This window comes from Parasteatoda tepidariorum, chromosome 3, assembly GCF_043381705.1.
Source record: "Parasteatoda tepidariorum isolate YZ-2023 chromosome 3, CAS_Ptep_4.0, whole genome shotgun sequence".
Taxonomy (NCBI): Eukaryota; Metazoa; Arthropoda; class Arachnida; order Araneae; family Theridiidae; genus Parasteatoda; species Parasteatoda tepidariorum.
In genome coordinates this window covers 97,436,237-97,449,798 of record NC_092206.1, presented here as the reverse complement: position 1 = coordinate 97,449,798, position 13,562 = coordinate 97,436,237, and the positions used below count along the sequence as shown (strand labels likewise).

At 24.9% G+C, this 13,562-nt stretch overlaps 1 long non-coding RNA gene across 1 annotated transcript in view; it reads right to left on the bottom strand.

Annotated features, from left to right (window-relative positions):
- Nucleotides 1–11,981, bottom strand: part of LOC139425210 (uncharacterized) — a 33,632-nt gene extending 21,651 nt beyond the window's left edge. Inside the window, exon 1 of the long non-coding RNA XR_011636482.1 lies at nucleotides 11,736–11,981. This is a non-coding gene — a long non-coding RNA (uncharacterized lncRNA). The remainder of the gene's footprint in view (nucleotides 1–11,735) is intronic.
- Nucleotides 11,982–13,562: the final 1,581 nt, after the last annotated feature.

Here is a 13,562-nt window from a genome sequence, read left to right as displayed (position 1 = left end):
AAAAAAAAAAAAAAAAAAAAAAAAAAAAAAAAAAAAAAAAAAAAAAAAAAAAAAAAAAAAAAAAAAAAAAAAAAAAAAAAAAAAAAAAAAAAAAAACAACTTTAGATTGCTTTTGTAATGATATTTAATTACAGTTTATTTATTTTTTGTTTATGTATTCTACCTCATTACAGCCACACCAAACTTCAAACTTTCTTTTTCACGATACTTCATAATATTTTAATACATTCCGATAGTGAATTCACTATTATAGTTTTATATTAATAAAACTATTATGAAATATTATTTAATGTAATTGAATAGCACAAATTTAGTTATATTGGATCTGCTGTTTTAAATCCTACCCTTCCAAACCATTAGCATACAGATATCATCCATTTATCAACATCAACCTATTGCCTTTGTTAATCAGACATCAATAAATAAAAATAAATAAATAAAATTTATAACATTAATACATATTTGTTTTTTATTTTGAGAATACTTGACTGCTCTATAACAAAATATTCGTTTATTAAGAATTAAAGACAAATTTAAATTCTTACACACATTATAATTGAATTTAAAATGTTCAATATTTTTAAATGCAAAAATTTGTTGATAAAAAAAATCAATTTTCAATCATTTTCGATCAATTTCGCTTACAAAATAATAAAGCATAAAACTTTAAATACAAAGTTAGTACGGAATTTTATTATATAATACCGCAATAAGGCAGGCAGGCATAAAAACCAAACATGAACATACCAAGTTGAAGTTATCAAGAACTTTTTGCTAACAAAACACTATATTAAAAACAATATTTTCGGCTATTTTCAAAATTATTCAGATGAGCTTACGTCCAAAAATAGTGAAAAAGCATCTGATATCATTCTTAGTTTATATTTGAAGAGGAAACAATCCTACTTGAAGGCGATTTTCCAATCCAGAGGCGTTTAACGCTCCGTCCACCTGTTTAGCATTACTTTAAATTAAAAAAAAACTCGATTCTTGTCATTGTTTTTGTTCAGGTAACAAATTTTAAAAGAAACAAAAGCTTGCAGCATAATTGGGACGAACTAGAGCCAGATTAAAATTTCCAAAAACGAGAGCGAATCATTAAGGGAAGTCGATAGAACAATAATGCTAAAACTTACCTTTCTTGATGTACCTTTTCCAAAAAACGACTACTTATGACATCGCATTGAAATTTTGGGGGGATTTTATGTCACTTGCATGCTGTGATAATGTTTTAGCGTTAATAGGAATAAATTTTGTGTTTTGAAAGATTTTCGATGAAACTTTTTAAAAAAAAACTGAAAGTTCACAGTTCATAATTTTTTTTAAAAAAATTCTGTCGAAGATTCGTCTTAACAGTTATCACAGAGTAAACATGTAAAATCTGTCAAAAAGAACTGAAGCAATATCTTCTTTAGATGCTGAGAAGGTCGCTGGATTGTAAATTAGCTACCCGGATATTGAAAGAATTATAGTAGTCACATTATTCCTATTGGATCAATAATTAAAGTTTTAAAAACAAGAACGATAAAGTTCACGTTTTTCTCACCACTTTTGAAATTTCTGAAAAATTAAAATGATACGCCATTTTAAAAGGCAATGGTAATTAAATGTGCAAAAACAAACTTAACACTCTAATTAATTAACTTGATAAACAGAAGATGTCGGCATGTGTCATTAACAAAAATAATAGTGTTTAATCTTTCTTCTTTTTTTTTGTCCTAACTCATTGTTGTAATGCTCCACATAAATTGTTGTGCTCTAACTCCTTTGCAAAGTTTGTCGTACCCTAATTTTAAAGCGGAACACCGCATTTATGTCGCATCGTCATGGAAATTCTTAAATTTCTTGAAAACTTCCGCTGAAAAAATATTTGCAACTTAAAAAATACATTTATATGACTAATCAATTAAAAAAAAAGTATTTATAATGCCTTCCTTCAAAATGAAAACAAAAACAGTGGTTATTTTAAATACTATACTCTAAATAATAGATATTCGGAATAGGTTTTCTTAGAGTTTTATTTTTGCCATTTGAATGAAAAAATAAGTGTTAATGAAGAGAGAAAATGATTCTACAACTAACTAGTTTGACGATTGTGCAAAATTTTAAAAAGTGGAACTGAGTGTAATCATAGAGATATAGGAATGCAATGAATAAAAACATTTAAGAAAACTAATCAAACGATTTTATAAGGAACAATAGAAAAACTAAGAATTCTAAAATTTGCCAATTTTATAAATTCGTTATTTAATGAATTAAATTACACCCGAACAATTTGCACAATTTTTTACATTTTCAATGTAATTGTTATAGAAAAGCAATGAATGGAAAAAATTTAAGAAATAAATTTTAAAAAACATCTGATTTTTTAAAATTTTTTTTTTTAATTATCATGTTTTGTTAATGCATATATGAGACATATAAAACCCATTTAATGTAGCTTACTATTATATACATGAATTAATTTAAAGCAAAATTTCAAGCCTAATTTTCATGTAGACGTACAGAAAATATGAATGTAGCGAATGATATTATTTAAGAGAAAGAAAACAATGTTTTAAATAAACGATTTTATAAAAAGAAAATTCTAATAATTCAAATAATTCTGTTCTAATTACCAACTTTCAGTGTGGAATAAAGTGAGGCACATAAATACTTGCAGCTTATTATTACACCACAAGTTTGCAAATTTTATAACTTGCTTTTAATATAATTCTGTAAACTGAATGCCAACCCATGCTTTAACATAGATGTAAAAAAGTGTGTTTAAAAATTATTGCAAATGTAAAACAGTTATAAATCAATTTTAATGCATTTTTCATTATGTTAAGTATTGTATTATTGCCTTACAATGCTTAACATAATTGATTAGATTTAGCATGCAAGTTAATGTAAGAGTAAAATCTAATTCTAATATATTTCTTATTAAAAATATGGATGCAGCGTTTTCCTACTCTGAGAACAGAAAGTATGGTCAAAACTATCAGAATATGGTAAAATTAACCGTGTTTCTGGCTCTTTGGGAACACCAAAAAGCAAGGTAATTTTCATCGAAGCGCTTTGATTATGATTTTGGTAAAATTAACAATAAAACATGGTTTTATGGTAAGTGATATAGTTTGGTAAATGTGGTAATAACTGGTAGTTTTATTGCGATATTAGAAAAGAGCAGAAAAACCATTTATTCGGTTAAATTTTCTTTTCAGTTTTGTATTTTTTACTAAATATGTGGTAATAAGAACTAAAATTTTGAAAAACTGAATTTCCTGTAAACCGTTAATGCATGAACGCTAAAATTACCAAATGAATGGTTTAAATAACGTATATTTTGGTTTTATTAACCGGAATTATGGTTTTGTTCACCAAAAATATCATTACCATACAGTGCGGTAATTTTACAAGAATTTTTTTCTCCGTGTAAATACTTTAACGATAAGAAACACTAATAACAATCAGTAATCTTAAATGAACAATATCTAGCGCAATAATCGACAATAACTAGTAAAAATCATTGATTGATCGTACGTTAAAACAATACATAGATAAATAAAACCCTGACAAAATCATTGATATTGCTTTTCCTAACTGAACTAAAATAATAATTTTTTAAATGCTGTTATAACAGATCAAAATTACATAGATAAAAATACATAATAATGTAGCTTCCATTGCTCATATAGTTAATTTTTTTAGTTTATAGTTTTCGATTAATTAAAAGTCAAACTGTAACATTTAAAGTGATTTTGTTCAATATGCTACCATTTCCAAAAAAATAATAAAAAAATTCTACGCGCAATGAAAACTATAATACTAATGTAAAAATTTTAAATTTTTAAATAAATTAGACAAAAATTGAAGTAGGTATCATGACTATCTTTGATAATATATGTTTCTCGACAATTAACAGTTACAGTCACAGTTCACAGTCAAAGTTTATTTTATCAAATATATGTTTATTAAAATTATACATATATTACATGTTTTATATATTGTATTATACTATGTAACATAATCATATGTATTATTAATGTAGAAATTTTATGTCCATAGATTGATTATAAAAATTAAAATTTTCTAACAAATTATGTTATAAAAACTACAAGTGGTGTTTCCCTATAAAAATATGAAGACAATTCTTCCTTTTTTAAATGCTTTTGCAAAACAGTTATTTAATAAAACCTTTTTTTTTTCTTTTTTTTGAAACTGTACAAACATTTGTTTCTATTTGAAATTTAGACAGTTATAATAGGAAAAAAGTCAAATTAAAAGAACGTCATAATATTTAGAATGTATTTAGGCTATGAAATTTGAACACTCGATTTCAAGTTCAATAACAAACATCATGTGCTGAAATTGTCATTTAAAAAATTTTTTAAAAATAAATTTAATAATGGTTGGAAAAAATTTTGACAGCGAGTGGTTATTTTTAGAATTTTATTAACGTAGAAATTTATTATAGAAATAAAAATTAAACTGATAAGAAATGTATTGCGCAAAAATCATTTCCCCTACAACTAATTATGTTTAGCACAAAAATAAATATCTCATCGTTCAAAACTAAAACAAATCATACAAGGAAAAATAACCTAATTTTTATGCAGAGAAAAAAAAATTCTAGTAAAAACGCTGAACAGAAATTCTGGTTTTAGAAATTACAATTCTTATTACCATATAGTATTTAATAAAAACTGAAAAACAATTTCATGCCATGTTTTAAGATATGATAAAACCACCGAATTTCGCAAAATTTAAAAAATTATTACATATTATAAGACTCTATTTTAGTGTTAATTNAATAATATACTATATTTATATAAATAATATACTATATTTATATAAATAATATACTAAAAAGGGCAGTAGTTTTTATCTACTAATAGAAACTGAAAAAGTGCAACAAAAAAAATAGCTCGTTTAGGCCAAAGAATTTACTTTATAGAGTAATAGTACTCAAATTATAGTCGTAAGGATTTAGTACATAAATGCTTATGCTTAGATTCTATTTCAAAATTTCAGTAGAAATTTTTAATCCTTTGTATAAAAATTTTGAAACAAGTATTTAAAATACATAACTACGAAAAAGCCGAGGGAGTATAAAACTTTTAAAATTAAAATCAAAATATTGAAATTAAAGTCAATAACTTAATACATTAAAACGTATTCTATTTTTAAAAAAAGAAACGGATTACAAATAGAAGGGAAAAAAATTAATAGAAATTTTAGTGTTATTTATAGGAAAATGTCAACTTTATGCAAAGTAGAACATCAAAAATAAAATGAAGAAAACAATTATTTTCTAAAATTGCTTTCTAAACTATAAGTGAAAAAACTTAAAATTAACTTTTAACAGTTGAGGCAGAATAATAATAAGAAAATTAAGCTTAAGTTTGTTAAAGTATTATAAATAGGAGATTAAACATTTAAAAACTGTGAAAGTATGTGATTACTAAATTCAATAAATCAGTAATTAACTTTAAACTACAAAATCGACAACAAAAAAAACTGTCAAACAAATCATGTAATAAGCAAATATTTTTTTTTACTAGTGCGTGTGTTACAAAAAACTTTGAAACACTAATACTAAAAAAAAGCAAATAAATAATTTTACAAGAACGTCACAAAATCTTTGGATATGCCATGTATTACTAAAATACGAATCTAAAACCCATACATGCAAACAAAACAGATACATGTAAAAACAGATATCTGTAAAAAAAACTCAAAATACTGAAATACACAAGTTAGAAACCATAAAATATTTAACAGAAATGCCACCCAAAACAATTTTGTGCACTGAGGGGAAAAAAAGGTATGATTAAAACTACCAGAATGTGGTAAAATGTACTGTGTTTCTGGCTCTATGGGAACACCAAAAAGCACGGTACTTTTCCCGAAGCTCCTTGGGAACAGCCTTCGGTGAAATTAACAAGAAAATATGGTTTAATTATTGTATTGTTTGGTAATAAATGTGGAAAAACTTGGTAATTTTATCATGATATCTTAGAGCATGTCGTAAGACCATTTATTCGGTTAAATTAACCATTTATTTTGGTTTTATTACCAGAAGTATAATTTCTTTTTATAAGAAATGGCAAGTGCTGTAATTTTACTATAATTTCTTTTCTCTGTGTCAATTCAAATTTCATAATGAAATTTTTGAAAAAAGTGGCTCTAAAAATAAGACGTGTTATATTAAAACCAAACAAAGCTCTATTATTGTCCATGTCTTAAGGGAAACTAGAAATATGCAATACATAATTTGTAAAATATAACGTCTTTACACTCTATTGAAAACAGTGAAAAAATTAAAGCATATTTTAGCATATTTCTCTAAAAAAAAAAGATAAATTTAAAATTTTCTATGCATTCCTCATTTCTATGCAGTACATCATACTGCCATGCAAGAGGAAAAACAACATAAGCTACAAAAAATTTAAAATTGCGATTTTTATATTTTTGGCATTTCTGCACGATAAGATATATTTCAAAAAATTTTCTTACAAAGATCAATTTTCTAGTCAGTTTTTTTGGAATTCTATTTTAGGCGCTGCTACTTTCGAATCGTGTACCACTTACGTTGTTTTTTCAATAACAATGACTACAAGAAAAAAATCATCGATTATTTTATTTCTTTCAAAAAAGTGTACGTCATAAGAGTTTAAAAAATAAAAAATAATTAACAGAAATGTCCTCTAAAACAATTTTACTATTTCATACTTCATTCTAAACAAAATATTAAAAAACAACAACAAAAAATGCGCAATTTATAGCAATCGTTGCCTTAAAAAATACACTTTTAAAAACAAGACGAAATCAGTAAATAAAAAAGTTTTAACTTTTGAGGCAGATTTTAGCAAATTTTACAAAGAAATAAAAAATGTGACACACAGTGGCTATTCTCCAAAAAATGTGACACTTGTATCCTTCGCCTTTATTCAAAGTATTTATTTCAACTGTTAAAGCCTTCCAATTACCCTTTTTAAAAACAATAATTTATTAAGTCATAAATGTTATGACTAACACTTCAATTTGAGTGCGAAAAACGTTAGTTATGACCCTGTTAATGTAAATTTTCTATATAATCGCAAATGATATTAAATAAACACTGCACATATGTTTGTTAATGCTATTAGAAATGTATACTATATTTTGCATTAGACTTTTGTTTTTGAATTCATCAGAAAAATACTGGCCTTTAGTTTACTTATTACTACTGTCCTTGGCAACAAATAATATTAAAACGACATATATTTAATAATTTGAGAATGAATAGTTCGTTCGACTCCATATTCAGGTGAAATAGGGTACATTTTAACAGTAAAATATTTTTGCATTCGAATTAGCTTAATGGTAAAAATATATTTAGTAGTCTCACTACTGTACCTTCTTTTATATGTTATTTTGTTTTAAAATATTAGTTTATGTTTTGCAATCAATAATCCTTCTGGCGACTAATTTAAAAAATTAACTCAGTGGGATTATTATGCCTAACTAGGCTTAAGGAAAATATTATTTTATCATGATTTTGTAGGCACTATTCCCTTTAAAATGTGTATTAAATATTTTTCTTGCCTTAATTAATGTAAATAACAACTCATTCATCTAAAACATGTAAAAAGTGTTACAAAAGTATGTTTCAATACAATTTAGATTAACTTTATTAATACTACTTCATTATACTACTTATTATTCATAATACTACTTATAAGTACTTCATAAATCTTGTTTTATACTCTAGAATATCCTACTTTCTGAAGAAACATCCATAACAGCTGTGGTGTAATGTATTGATTTGACAAATGAAAACTACAATAAGACAAATTTTTTTTTAACAAAATAGTTTACCCATTCTGATGTGAAGTACCATTGAAACAGAACTTAACAAAATTCACATTAAAATAGCACCATAATTTGGCTACCAAACGAGTTATACCACATTTCAAATAATAAGTTTGTTTATGTTCAACTAAAAATAGCAATAAATAGTAATAAAAAATAATGTTGCCCAATCACAGACAAAAATTAAAAAAAATTCTAATAGTTATAGGAGTAATAAATTAATTAAGAATATTATAATATTAAATAATATTCTTAATTAATTTATTACTCCTATAAGAATATTATAGGAGCAATAAACTAAAATAGCAAATAAAAATTATAATAGTAATAAATTCTACATTACATAAAATTCCTATAGTAAAAATTCTAATAATCTCAGTAACAGTTGATTTTTTTAACAAATTGTAAATTTTATCAATGGGGGACAGGGAATTTTTCCCCCCTTCGGGCCTCTCAGTTGATTCCAGAGTTTTTTTTTTTCTCCTTTTAATTTCCTTTTCCGCAGTTTTCATTTCCGACTAAGTTAACTTAAGAGGTGACAAAACTTTCGAAAACGAAAAAAAAAAGAAAGTTAAGTTTCAAGTTAGTGAGGATTCATCTCTAATACAACATTTCAGAGCAATTATAAAAGCGTATTTACTTAGCAATTATAAAAAAATCATGATTTTTTTTTGCAATGAAAATTTTTACTTTTGCTATAAAAAAATTTACCTAAACGTAATTTTTATTTTTCCATTAAAGTTTTAATTGACGTAGAAGAATTTAAAATTCTTATTTTAAAAAATATTGCAATTCATCAAAAACAAATAATTTAAAAGTTCGAACGAGATTTTTCGTATTAGTTTCGAACTTTGCCGCATAATTTAAAGCGAAAGTGTCTAATCTATTTACTTCTTACAGTAAAAAGTACTATTTTTACTAAAAAGAAATTTAAATCAAATTAAATCAAATCAATACTAGCTATTTAGATCACGCTTTATGACGTGATTTTTTCTTATTTAAATCATTAAATAAAAAGTATCATTAACATAAATTGCTTTTACGAGCTTTTTTTTATATTGAGAGCAAAAAGTAAAATCTTTCCATAGTAAAAAAAAAATAACAATAAAAAAATTATATAAAATCCATCTTTTAATTATTTATTGTAAAAAAAGTTTATTTTAGATTAGAATTGACAGAAAAATACTAATAAACTTAGCACAGTGAAATATATCTGGTTTTACTAAAATACTTACTTTTTAATATAGTTCTTTGAGTGTAATGTATATCTCGAAATTCGTTTAATTCAATCAATTAACAAAAACCGGGCATGAAGAATTGAATGCATTGATATACATTGCCGCACTTGAATCAATTTAATTACATGTGTAAATATTTCCCAAAAAAATCTAATTAAACATTTAAAAACTTTAAAAAAAAACCTTCAAGTATCCATTTGGTTTATCCTTTTATCAATCACATCATCATCCACTCAATGCAGAAAAAAAATAAGGAAATAATTTCGATTTAAGTAAAAAAAAATTGAATCTTAGGGATTTTATTTATTTTTCAGTAATTTCAGAATTTATTTTAGAATCTGCTTTCAATTATAATTGCAGAACGAAAAAATTTGAAATGTTTACTGAAGAATAAATATTAATAACAACTAAACTAAAACAAAATTAGGCACATAAATACGATTTTTAGTTTAAAATATAAGAATAGAGAATATAAGAATAGAGAATAATGATTAAAGAACTTAAAATTTTAATTAGCTTTTATACAATTAAATTTTTATTAATTTTTCTGTTACTCTTTCTTGTGACATACATTTAATTTTTCAACCCAAAGCAATTTACTTTCTGGCCAATTAAAATAGGTTTTAAAAAAAAAAACTATTTTGTGTGTGTCTATAAAGTAGATATGAAAATAATTTGTTAAAATAAAAGTAGAGATGCAGCAAAATTAAAGATTATAATAATCTAGCCAAAAAGTAGAACAAAATTATTAGTAAATAGTTAAGTTGCTTCAAATCATTAATGAGTCAAATGGAAGTTTTTTTTCTTTTAATAATTAGGAATAATTTTCAAACAAATACATTAAATTTTTGCAAAGAATACTTAAATATGCTCTGAATAAAAAATTTTCGATATTAATTAGAAATTTTAGAAGAAAATTATTGATTTAGAAATTAGAAAGACAGCATAAAGATGTTTATTTTTTTTATTTATTACGAGAAAAAATGTAAATAGGATCGTTTTTATGTTATAAAAACATAGAACAACATGCTAACAAAAAAATTTTAAATAAATAAACGCATCCATTTAAAAATTGTGTATGTATGTATCTATAAGTAAATGTAAGCATTTATTTCTTAACATTAAAACTCTCGAATCTTTAATTTTAAGTACTTATAATTTTGTGTACCTTTTACAAATTGTTAGTATGCAGACAAATAAGGCTAGTCATGATATTTAGAGAAAAATAGGCTAAGTATTTGAAATAGTTTTTTTAAAAAATATGGTTGCCCCCCCCCCCAAAAAAAAAAGAAAAGTTTTTTTTTTTATTGAATTATATTACTTAGGTTTTTGTTTACCCGACTTTTAAATCGAACTACGTGAAGAACGAATTTTAAATTGTAGCAATGAAGCTACATTGAAGACAAATAATATTAGAAGAGAAAAAAATAATATAAATTATGTTGAAGACAAGGTGTTTACTTAAAAATTGAAACTCTTATTTCAAAACAGATACGATACGAGATATCTACATTTGTAGCTTATAAATTTTACCTATATGTAAGTAAACAAACGAATAAAAAAATTTTCAATCCATAAGTAAACGAATAAATAAGGTTTTGATATTTCGAAAAGAAATATGATACGAAATCAGGTAACATTTAGCTAACAATTTATTATTTTTATCGATAATCAAGAAAACAATTCATAACAATTTATTATTTTATCGATATTAAGTATTTATAAATTTTACCGATACATAGGAAAAATAGAATATCACTTTTATACCCAATAAAATATTTATACTCGATAATTTTTACATTCAATGTGAAATTCGATAGGAAATTTGTAAATGTTAAGACTATAATTTATAGTTATTTTCATTCAAGATGTAAACGAAAGAATACAATTTTTAAACTCGAAAGAAAATAACTGTATGAAATCTGTTAACATTTAGCTTATAATTTATAATTTTTTATCGATAGTCAGGTAAACAAGTCTTTATAATTTTTACATTCAAAAATAGACTCAAAATCATTAAATATTTAGATTATAATTTATTATTTTTTGCTTATCTATAAGAAAACGAAAAAATATTACTTTTATAATCAAAGGATGTAACGATGCGAAATCGTTAAATACATAAATTATAGTTTAGAAATTTTATCGACGATAAAAATAACAAGTATTTATAATTTTCATCGATACAGAAGTAAACAAAAGAATAAAATTTTTAAATTTGGAAAAAAGATGCGAAATCTGTAAAAATTTAGACCATTATTTAAGTATTTTATCCGTCCATAAGTAAATGAAAGATTCTAATTTTTATACTCGAAGGAAAATGTGAACATCTGTTAGCATTTAGATTATAATTTATATTAATAATTAAGTAGAATGTATTCATAATTTTTAACAATACATGAGCAAACAAAAGAATATAATATTTATACTCGAAGTAAGATCTCTGTAAACATTTATGTTATAATTTATAATTTTTATCGAGTCACAAGTAAACGAAAGAATGCAGATTTTGATACTCGAAGGAAGGTACGGTTTTTAATTTTTTATCAATGATCAGTTTTTGATTTGAAACGATGATCGAGTACACGAAAGAGTATAATTTTTAGAACGAAAATCAAATTGATATGAAACAGAATACAACATTATTGAAATACTTACTTTTACTAAGGGATGGGTAGGAACTATTTGTGACATTAGGTATAACTTCCGTTTGTATTCCAAATGTGGCCCCGAAAAGTGCGCGGAAAGATTCGGCGCCATTCCCATCGAAAGAGAAAGGAGCCCCACGCGAGGAAACAGGTTTTGCCCATCCCGAAGACCCCTCCACAAGGTCAAATATTCTTTTCCACTTCCTATCATGCCTCAAAATTTAGTTCCACGCCTGCCCCCCATCCATATCGTTCTTTTTTTCCATTTATTTATTCCTTTTCTTCCCTGGAAATTTTGGGGGTGACTTCTTTTCATCGTTCAACCACCTGCAACAGCTAAAGCCATCCCCACCCCCCTTTAAGTGGTAGAAAAAAAATCCACAACAATGTAATTAGAAAGGTTGAAAAAAATGCCTCTCCCATTTTTTTATATAGATTTTTTTTTTAAATATTGGCACTACCCTTCGCCATCGATTAATCAACCTTGAAAAGAATGAGGCTTTCCCGTCCCCTTATAACAGCGGTTACATCAGACAAATAAAAAAAATATGTATTAAAAAAATTTGCTCTATTCGTAAATAAGGTCTTGTTGAATCCTCAATTTGTAGTGCTTAAAACAACTATGTCATAAATATGCTGCTGATTACTTTAAAAAATTCTTGATGAAATGATAATGGTAGACTGCTGAAAAATTTAGAGCGTCTTAATAATATTATCGTACTTCTTTAACCATGACATAAGATACTATGGTTCAACTAGAACGGAACCATGGTTCAATTTAACACCGTAATGGTTCCACGTTGCACCGATTTTTCTGAGTGTGTATATTAATAGTAAAGTGTTGTTTCTATATGTCAGAGTTACGCGGAAAAATTTTTTTGTAGGATTATCGTACTTTATGATAGTAACAATTTCTAGTAAACAAAGTCTAAAAAAGTCTTTTTTTTTAGTAAAAAAAATTTAAAAAAAAAAAACTTAATTTTGTGTAACAAAACCAAAACTATTCAGTATTTAAACCATTCATTTAAAACATTGAGTACTTTTTCGTTTAAACGTTTGGTCAGAAATTCTAATTTTCAAAAATATAGTTCGTATTGCCACAAATTTAGTAAAAAATAAGTAAACTTAACCGAATAATGGTTTTTGTCTTGCTCTGAGGTATCATAATAAAACTACCAAATTTTATCAGATATTATAAAACCATATTTTATTGTTAATTTTACCAAAATCATTACCTAAGTACTTTGGTAAAAATAACTGAGCTTTTTGCCGTTCCCATTAAGTCAGAAACTAGGTTAATTTAGCTTTTTTTTCTCAATATAGTTTAATAAAAATAAAAACATAATTCTGATGAAAAAGGCTAAAATAGAAGGTATTTAAACCATTCATTTAGTAATTTTACATTCATACAGTAACGGCTAACAGGAAATTCTGTTTTTCAAAATTAAAGTTCTTATTACCACACATTTAGTAAAAAATACGAAACTGAAAAGTAAATTTAATTAAATAAATGGTTTTTCTGCCCTTCTCTAAGATATCGTAATGAAATTATCAAATATGACCACATTTACCAAACTATATCACATACCATAAAACCATGTTTTATTGTTAATTTTACCAAAATCATAACCAAAGCGCTTCGGTGAAAATTACCTTGCTCTTTGCTGTTCCCCATAGAGTCAGAAACACGGCAAATTTTACCATAGTATATTAATTTTGACCATACTTTTTTTTTCTTCCCTGTGTAGTAAATAACGATAATAAAAATCAGAATAAAACTAATATTTTATACTGTTCACTAGTTTAAATGTAATTAAATACTTTCCTTTAAGATCTT